Genomic DNA, 10,700 nt, shown 5'->3' with positions numbered 1-10,700 from the left:
TTGACCTACTAGATGAACCTAATACAACAACTCTTGTTGAGATACTAGACTATTTAACAACTCTTGTTGAAGATTCAGTAGTTTCTTTGGAAGTCTCATTCAACAAGATTTTACTTATGGGTCTGTGCTCCCTTATGTGGTATTCCTCAAGAAAATTAGCATTTGTCAATACAAATACTTTATTTTCTTTAGGATCAAAGAAATAACCACCTCTCGTTCCCTTGGGGTAGCCTACAAATAGGCATAACCTCGAACGTAGTTCCAATTTCTTACGATTGGCCTCAAGCACATGGTGTTGGGCAACCCCAGATTCTGAAATGACATAAACTAGCTTTATGATCATTCCATAACTCCATTGGTGCTTTGGCAACACTCTTGGAGGGAACATAGTTCAGGATATAAGTTGCAGCCTCCACTGCATGACCCCAAAACAAGTTAGGTAAGGAAGCGTAACTCATCATAGACCGAACCATGTCCAATAAGGTTCAATTTCTCATTTCTGATACACCATTCTGCTAAGGTATATCAGGTGCTGAAAGTTGGAATACTATTCCATGTTCTATCAAATAGTTCTAGAAAGTCAAATCCAGAAACTCTTCACCTTAATCAGATCGAAATGTTTTAATCGTTCTATTTAATGCGCCTTGACTTATTTGAACATTTCAAAAGATTCAGACTTATGTTGCATCAAATAAACTTACCCATATCTATAATACTTATTAGTAAAAGTGACGAAATATTCATAAGCTCCCCTAGCTCTTACATTCATCGGACCATAAAGGTCTGAATGAAATAGCTTTAGAGGTTCTTTGGCCCTATGACCTATTCCAGTATAAAGCCTTTTACTCATCTTGCCTTCAAGGCATAACTCACACATAGGTAAAGAACTTTCTTCTAACTCACTTAGAAGTCCATTCTTCACCAACCTTTCAATCCTATTGAGACTAATATGTCCTAGTCTTAGGTGTCAAAGTTGGGCATTTTCCTTAGGAGAAATTCTAGGTCTTTTATGTTGAGTTACAATAGTTTTAAACATCTCTATGTTATGGAGGGCATTTGTTGATAACGGCCTTAACACATACAAATTATTTTCCAGTTTAGTAGAACATATATCAACACCATTCTTGGTAATAAGCACTTTATTATAAGAAAAGTTCAATTGATAAGAATATTCTAAAAGACACTTTACAGAAACTAAGTTCCTTTTTAAATCAGGAACAATATATACATCATTCAGAATGAAAAATTTGTTCTGTAAAGTTAACCGGAGATCTCCCACTGCCACAATTGAGACGACGTGCTCGATTCCAACTCGCATCGTCATCTCACCAGCATCAAGTTGATGCCATGAACTAATTCCCTTATATGAGTAACAAACATGGTTAGTGACCCAGAGTCAATAATCCAGGCAGAATCACCATTTTTCACTAAACAAGTTTCTAAAACAAGCAAATCACATTTACCTTGTTTGACTTTATTTTCTGCCAAATATCTAGGGCAGTTTCTCTACCAGTGTCCATCCTGGTTGCAATGGAAATATTTTCCCTTCTTAACTTTCATTGGTTATCTAGCCCTTAGAGCAGCAACTCCTGGGTTAGCAGCAGTCTCCCCTTTTCCACCCTTTTTCTTCTTCCATTTTTTGGTGCGGAAGGAAAAAGGTGCAAACTTAGTTTCGGAGGTCGAACCTTTATGGAACTTTTTGGATGATGAAACAATATTTGCTTCACCTTTCTTCTCCTTGATTTTCAACAAGGATTGGAAAGTCTGTAGCTCATTGAGCAAAGTAGTTAGATTGTAGTCAATCCTGTTCAGAACAACATTGCTACGGAAGTGAAGGAAGCTTTCTGCTAAAGATTCCAGAATGACGGTTATCTGAACATTCCCATCAGGGACTCCATGATCTCACGTGCAGTGACCATGAGCTCATGCTTCTTGGCCAAGACTTCGTTAAGACTTGCTAAGATATACACTCGGACCTTCTCATTTGCCCTTGTCCATCACTCATATGCTTCCCATATATTTCGAGGAGTGGTAGGAGGTGGAATGGGAGGACACTCCTCCATTAAGATGAAATATAATCATTGATGATTAAAATCGTGTTTATGGTGTTTTTCCAACTAGTGTAATTTTCGCCAATTAATTTGTTGATGGAAAGTAAACTTAATGTAGCGGTAGCCATATTAAATTGTTGAAACATAACAAACTTAATTAAGTCTACTTGCATTGAACTACTTTTAGAAAACCAATCAAGTTTTAGTAAAATAGTTTATTGTACCTTAAGAGACATATCTTTTGCAATAATACTTCAGTGAGGCAGGACAAAAGTCACCGTAGGGTGATCAAGTGCCCATTCATTGAAATGAGACATTCTCAACCATTAGACAGGACCAACTCTTTGTAACTGTAATTAATAGTCACCATTATTCGGTCTAGATTTGTTAACCTCCTTAACAATTCTGTGTAAATGTAACCCCTCATTTTAGGTTATAGAATCATGTCCTAATGAGTCAACCTTAGGGAAAAGTCGATTAGAAAAGAGACTAAAGCAACCCTATCCATTTCTAGAGATCAAATAAAGCGTCATGCAAAACTGTCATTCTTTAGAGGGACACCCAAGATGCCTCGAGGCGATGCACGAAACTTTATCCAACTAATGAGAGAGACTGAGGGATGTGTTGTCACATGTCCTGCTCCCACTTACTATAAAAACTCTCTCTATTCACCTTGGTATTGACCTATCCAAATGCCACCCGTAGGGGGACACCCATGGTGCTTTAAGGTCGAGAGTAGATTGAAGGAGTAATATAACATGCAACGGAAGAATTCAGAATCAATAAACACTTAAACTACATTTAATTTGAGTTTTAAACATACTACTTATGAAGTTTTCAAAATAAGGTTTGAACATGATAATACCTTTGTAGTTCTCTTCACGTTTTCAACAGAATCTTCACAAGTTTGAGCTGGATTCTTCAGATAGACCACCAAAAAGATCTTCTCAACTATGCTTAACAAGAAATGTGTGGTGGAAACACTCTAATCAAGCTGAATTGAAGATGAACTAGTGAGGGTGGAGTAGGGTTTTAGTTTTACAGCAGTAAGGATAAAGAACTCAATCTTCTTCCAATTTCCATGCATGAAGCTTCATTATATAGCTTTAAATCATGCAATAGAAGATGACTGCATGTAGGACAACTCTTACTTGGTATTGATTGAAGAGTTCATGGTGGAAATTGGTGATAATACATTGTGAAGTTAGTGGATTTTTCCAATTTTTGGGAAAAACCCACCAACTCAAAATCAATTTAAAAAAATTGGATTATTATTTAAATCAAGCTATTTTATTTTAAATTTAGTTTTATATAATTAGTTAATTTAAATAAAACTAATTTAATTAATTTAATATCTTAATATTAAAATAATAAAACATCAATTTCACCAATTTGATTCAAAATCAATATTTAAATCATAATTTAAATATTAATTGATTCTCCAATCTTAAGCCGATGCTGAAGAATTGGAATCTGCAGCTCGGCCTTCTTCACTTGTTTCTTCAATTACAACTTAATTTCAACTCTAATGACTCCATATAAATTACAGACTCTTAAGCACACATATAAGTTCATCAAACAAGAGCCAATCACAAATTTAAGCAAGAAATCAAAGAGAAAATAAATGTCAAAACTCATAAAACCATATTACTGCACCATTTTCATGTATCTCATGAAAAACACTCAACAAGTCAAAATGGAATGTAAGTCTTACAAGAAAGCAATTGAGGGTTGCAAATCCTCCCACTATATAAATCAAAGAGACTGACTTCCAATTCTATCTTGAAACATCCATCAACAATTCATCCACAAACATTTATCACATAAACACAATGCACATCATAAAACTCACCAGTACTGTAAATGAATTCAATACAAAAATGGAATTTGGAATAAGAAACCAACAACCTGGCTCTGATACCAACTGAAGAAATCTCGACATGAGAAGATTCTTGAGCGGAAGCGGATTGTCCAAATTCCATTAATTATTGAATACAAAGTTTACAATAAACATACAAATAGATATGCATTCAAGGTTAAATTACAACATGTTTTTACAAAAAATAGGTTTCAAGAAACCTCACCTTTGAAGAAACTTTCTTCGAGTAATCCCTCGTACTAACCACGAACATAACTCCTTCTTCGTGGATCTCATTCTTCACGCACGGACACTACCAAGCGAGAACCCTATGTATTTTCTTTTGAGATTCAAAGACTCAAGCAGAAGTTGTGGGCTTTGCTTGAGTCCTAGGAAGAGGGAAGGAAATGAAGAGAATGAAAGGGAAGTTTTCTTTAGAGAACCTTTCTCTTTCAGATTGTGAATCAATAAAAAAGATGATTCACTCAACTTCTTCAATCACTTGTTAGTTTTCTTTTAGAGAATGTGGTGAGAGAATTATAACTCCTTCCCTTTTATTAATTTCAAATAAATTAATAAAAAATAGAATATATAATAACTACTTTATTATATATACACTATATGTTATATCAAATATAACATATAACCCATAGTTTTATATTGCATCAAATACAACATAAACTATAGAATTATATTCTCTTTTATCTATGTTGGGTTTTATGTCCTAAAAACTCGTAGTTTGTAAAATGATAAACAATTTTCTATAATCAATAAACTATTGATTTTTATAAATTGTAGATATTGAAAGTCTAAATCCAATAAACTAAGACCCATGACTATTACATAAGCACTTGAACTTTACGTGGAGACATAAGAGTGGATCGGGTTCGAGTGAATAGTCAAAATGATCTATAGTACATGAATAAGGTTGGGTATCTTATTCTAGTAACACTATTGGATGCGGCCTACTTTGTAGTTGTTACAAACAGTTGTAAAGTGCTACATACGATGTGATCCTAATTCGTACATGTTATAACATGAGGAGTGAGGGTGTCCTATGCAATGAGTTTGCATAAGATCGGATAAAGAAATAATTCACTCTTACTTTATAACGTTGTTTACTGTATAAGACTGACTATTTCAATTAGATAACCTAGGTAACTTGATCTTAATCTCGAGCTAACTATGAACTCCTGTTTATTCGGGATTATTCTTGAATTTGCATAGGTGAAGGTTGACTCAACAACGCCAACTCAATAAGCCTCCCATTTCAAGGGTAAGACCTAATAGATAGCTGAGGATATAGGGTGCAAGACGGAGTTCACGCCTACCCAATTTAGGGATAGGATAAAGGTTTTTCTCTTAAGTACTAAATCTAGGTCTTGAACAAGAGGTCTCACCCTCTCACTGGGCTGTGAGAGTTTGGTTTAGTGATTGGATCACAAACCAGTTGTTCATTAGAGGATCAGTAGAAACATGAGGTATAAGACGTAATCTCGGGGGTAAAACAGATATTTGACCCAACCATTATTACAAACAACCTATGAAGGGTCAACTTGTTGATTATGGTTAAATTATGTGGACATAATATATCTACAATGAGGGGAGTGTAACTATGGGCTTTAGTGGAGTGACCTATTAGTTAACGAATGGGGGTTAATTTGGGCTAATGAGTTTAGCCAATTAATCACGGATCGTTGGAACCCATGATCGATAGGTCCGCGAGGTCTCCCTACTAGCTCATAATTGGATTAGCTCTAGAGTAGCGTGATAAGTTAATTTGAAACGTTCAAATTAGAATTAAGAGAATTAGTAATTATATGAGATATAATTACGTGTTTAATTTTATAATTAAATGGAATAGGATAATTTATATTTAAATATGATTTAAATATATAAAGATGAATGTGTGTAAAAAATTAATTTATGAAATTAATTTTATAAAATAAATAAAATTTTCAGTTTTAAAATCAAAATTGATTTTGATGGAAATTGAAAAATTGGTATAATGCACAAATAGAAAAACAAGTTATCCCATTATCCATCTTCTACTTGCACACACAAGATCCATCACCATTGCCTTTAATTACTCCAAGCATGATCTGCAATTTACTGTGAGCAATTCTTCATAATCCCTTGATTCAAGCTTGTTTTGAGTCCCACAACTCAATCTAGAGCACTAAGAGAATAGTGGGGAAGATCTTAAGGTGGTCTATAACGAGATTCAGAAAAGATTGCAGCTGGAGATCGAGCATTGATGAAGTTCTACAAAGGTATGTCATGAAACTCACTTGTTTGTGCAAAAGCATGTTTTATATTTTGCCAAAATTAATGAATTAGATTGCTTAATGATCCTTGTAACTTCCACTGTTGCTAATACAATCCTACAAACTATACATGACATTTAATATAAATCACATTTATATTAAATTCATTTATATGAATCTCATCCATATAAATGATATTTGGATCATATCCAAATATTTTGTTCCTCTCCATGTAAATCATATTTATATCTAATTATACGAATCTCATTCATATACTTGGTATTTGAATCATATTCAAATTCCTCTCATAATATATCGAATACTTTATAGGTAATTATATCATATATAACTAATTCCCTCAAATAATTTGAACACTTAAAATTAATCCAAAAATTAAATCCATGTTGAGCTACAGTGTGGACCTTATGAACCTGTAGATTGAAGCTCCAATGATACTCAGATAAATAATTAAACTTTTTAATTAAATTATCTAATATCCGTTAACTGTCGGTCACTCCACTAAAGACCGACAGATGCACTCTCCGCACTACAGATATATTTCTGTGTCCATTGGATATAACCAATCAATAGCGCAATGACCCTTCACAAATTGCTCGTAAGTACAGTTGGGCCAAAATACTGTTTTGCCTTTATAGTTACATCTAACTCCTTAAGTACTACTGATTCCTCTAATGAACACTAAGTCATAGTCCTACTATGACCAAGTCCTCTCGGACCAAGAGAGGGTGTGACCACTATGTTCAAGACCCGGAATCAACCCTTAAAGGAGCAATTTATCTACTTGCCTCTGCATCGGGGAATAAGTGAATTTTGTTTGTGTAGTTGAGTTCCCAACTCCCCAGTCAGACGAATTTCCAAAATGGTAGGCTTGTTGAGTTGGCAAACTAGCCACTCTCCCCCATACAAATCAAAGTACCGCCTTCATGAGTAGAAGTTCACAACTCAAGTCATGTCACCTATGATCATCCTAGTGAAATATAAGTATCTATTATTAATGGTGTTATATAAAGAGACTAATCATTTCATGGTCTAGTCTTACACAAACTCTTTGTAAAGGATACCTCGCTCGCATGTCTCCACATGAATGATCAGGATCAAATCATTTGTAGCACTTTACAACACTTGTAACACCTACAAAACGGATCGTATCCGTAGTGTCACCAGGATAAGGTACCCAACCTTATCCATCTACTACAGATCATTTAGGTTATTATTTAAACAAGACTCACTTGTATGTCTTTACATAATTGTTTAAATTACATTAAATAACTTCAGATTTTAATTTATTAGATTGAGTATATGATTATAAAATAACACTTATTTTATTAACAACAATATGTTTATACAGAGTTTACAAACTACGAGATTACAAGAGGATTTAGGAAACCATTCTCAACACGATCATCTAGTAGGTCAAATCCACCTCAAGTATTGAGGGAACCTCAATGCAGTGGGAGGGTTGCGAACCCACTTATTCGTTACATGGGTTTAACAGAAAACCTAGCTATGGTAACTGACAAAGATGTCGATGATCCATTATCTTACAAGAAGGCAATGGAGGATGTTGACAAAGATGAATGGATCAAAGCTACGGATCTCGAAATGGAGTAGATGTGCTTCATTCAGTTTGAGATCTTTTTTATCTACCTGATGGGGTTAAACCTATAGGTTGCAAATGGATCTACAAAAGAAAACGGGGTGCTGATAGGAAGGTGCAAACCTTTAAGGCTAGACTAGTGGCAAAGGGTTATATCCAAGTTGAGGAAGTCGATTATGAGGAGACTTTCTCACCTGTTGTCATGATCAAGTCTATTCGGATCCTCTTGTCAATTGCCTCGTATTATGACTATGATAATTGGCAAATGGACGCCTTGCTTTTCTGAGTGGGGGTATCTTATACAAACAGTTTGAATAAGACCGAACCAAGAAATGACTAATCTCTTTATAACGTCGTTAATTAAAGAGATTAACATTTCAATAGGATAACCATAGGTGACTCGACCTTAATTCTGAGTCAGTTATGAACTATGAAGGCAACCATTTAATCTATATGGGTGAGAGTGACCAAGTTTGCCGACTTAACAAGCCTAACATTTTTTAGATTTGTCTGAGTAGGGAGCTGGGAATATAGCTACGCGAGATGGAATTCACTCATTCACGTCTTTAAGGTAAGTAGATGTTGCTCCCTTAAGGGTTGGTATCGAGTCTTGAACATCAAGGCCTCACCCTCTCACCAAGTTCATTCCATCAGTGGACAAACTTAAACAGAGATTTCTTGATTATGAACCAAAAGTTGGCCATAAGTGATCAATCAACCTCCAAGATGGAGAATCAGCTAGATGCCTCATAATACCGCCTACTTTCCTATCTATTGCATGCCAACACAAATTCTTTGCATGTTTAAAGTTATTGGACATCCTTATGAACCTTGGAACTATTGAAATGTACCACAACTACTTAGCAACCACTCATTTTTTCTCTTCAGTTGAGTTATTAAGTATATTTCATCTTGATAAATTACATTTAGGACACCCAGTGATATTTGCATACTCTTATCTATACAAACAATAATCATTTGGACATATCTATTTTTTGGTAACTCAATCCTAAGGCACCTAGTGTTTTTCCGCTTCGTACATGGACTTTTGTATTTCATTATTTTCAAGTAGGAGATCACTTATTATGCACAATAATTCAGAAAAGCTAAATTTACTCCATATGAACCTAATCTTTAAGTTGTACAATCTCAAGAGAGCTGACAACTTCATGAATTTTTTATATCTAGGGTATAGAGGCTTCTTAGCATCATCAAACATAGTGACAAACATATTGAGTACATCAGAAAATCGATCATAAGCCGATTGAACCATGTTCACTACGTTAAATAAATCGTCATCTTCGTAGTTTTCGTCCATTGCATTCTCAATCTTATTGATAACATTCTCTGTGGTCAGATATCGCCATGTCGAAACCATACTTTATAGCTTTGATCAATTCCATTGGCATACAAATGAACCTAATTACCGATTCCCGCATTTCAAACATGGACATCTAATTGAATTGGAACCATTGTCATGACGTAAACCAAATTCAATAAATGTTTCAGCTCCTAACTCGTATTCTGTAGATATCTTGTTTTCTATCATCCATGATTTGTCCATTATATAATATTAGAAAACTTGATTATTTGTAATTAGCCTCTAAACAAACTTGGTTACATAAAACATGGTGAAAAATAGTTAGTTACAGGAACTTAGGATCATGTGAGATTGAGAGTAATTCAAACATTAACCACGAATGGAGGCCTTTGGGTAAGAATGAAAAAAACCAAAAAACAAAATAAAAAATAAATACATTTGCAAACGAGACCTTAGTATATAAAAGAGAATATATTACTTTTTTTATCGTGGCCCGATGAATGAATGTCACAAATCGGATTATAGTAGAACCACTCTTCAAAAATTTCACCTGTGAAAATTAGAACAGTAGGAAGCCTTTTAGACACTAGGCACTATACAATCCAATATTTACATAAGCAATCAAAATCTGACACATAAACGTCCCACTTGACTAAATGGCCCCATAGTTTTTTTCAAAGGTTTCTTTTTGCTCTTTAACGTGCATGTTCTAGATTATTTTGTACATTTAGTCCCTTTGTTAACTAAGCCATCAAAGTAATGATTTGTTCCCTATACTATAAAAATGGTTACAATTTAGTCCCTCTGTTAACTATTCCATTAAAACCCCATTTCAGCACCCCATTTCTTTTTTTATTGTGTGGATTGTGAACTCAAACCATCCATTGTGACCAATGTTCATTCCTCATCCTCAAGTTGCCTCAAGTAAAGTTAATTACAACAGTTTTCAATTTAAAAGGCAAAAAGAAAGTGCAAAACCTTGTTCGTCAGAGGTGAAGTAGGTATTTCAATGTTGATAGAGCAATTTCTAGGGAAATCTCCTTTTTCTATATCACTGACAACTGCATTTATCAAGGGCAAACAGACGAATACAACATCCTTCAAGTTACTTTCTTGGCTTTGATCCTTCTTCTTGAAGTGAAATAAATAAAGGTAAAAAAGTGGGAAAGAAAATGAACATTGGCCAAATTGCTTGATGCTGCTTCTGAACCAGATAAGTCTTTCAACCAAACGGTTCAGAGCAGTCAAAATGGTAGGCAAAGGAAGAAAGCAATGTAAGTTAATCCTGACCGTGGCATGACTTTTGTATCATCCGTTCATTTTGAAGAATGTTCATATAAAGAATGGGGATGTCCAGCTCGTTCATTTAAAAAAAAAAAAAAAAAAAAAAAAGGTAAACAGAGCAAGAGACTACGAGACCATGAGCCGACAAATAGAGACCACAAAAAACGTCATGGATGGAACAGAGGGAGACCACCAACAACACTGAAGTGGAAGATGGACGGCGACACGAAGACAAAGATCGTTTGTGTCTTCAGAGACCCTCGTCGTTCGAACTTTTTAAGACCACCATCTACGCTGAAGT

Source organism: Benincasa hispida, chromosome 3, assembly GCF_009727055.1.
Source record: "Benincasa hispida cultivar B227 chromosome 3, ASM972705v1, whole genome shotgun sequence".
Lineage (NCBI taxonomy): Eukaryota > Viridiplantae > Streptophyta > Magnoliopsida > Cucurbitales > Cucurbitaceae > Benincasa > Benincasa hispida.
The sequence above is the reverse complement of the archived record's forward strand: the minus strand, read 5'-3'. Positions refer to the sequence as shown.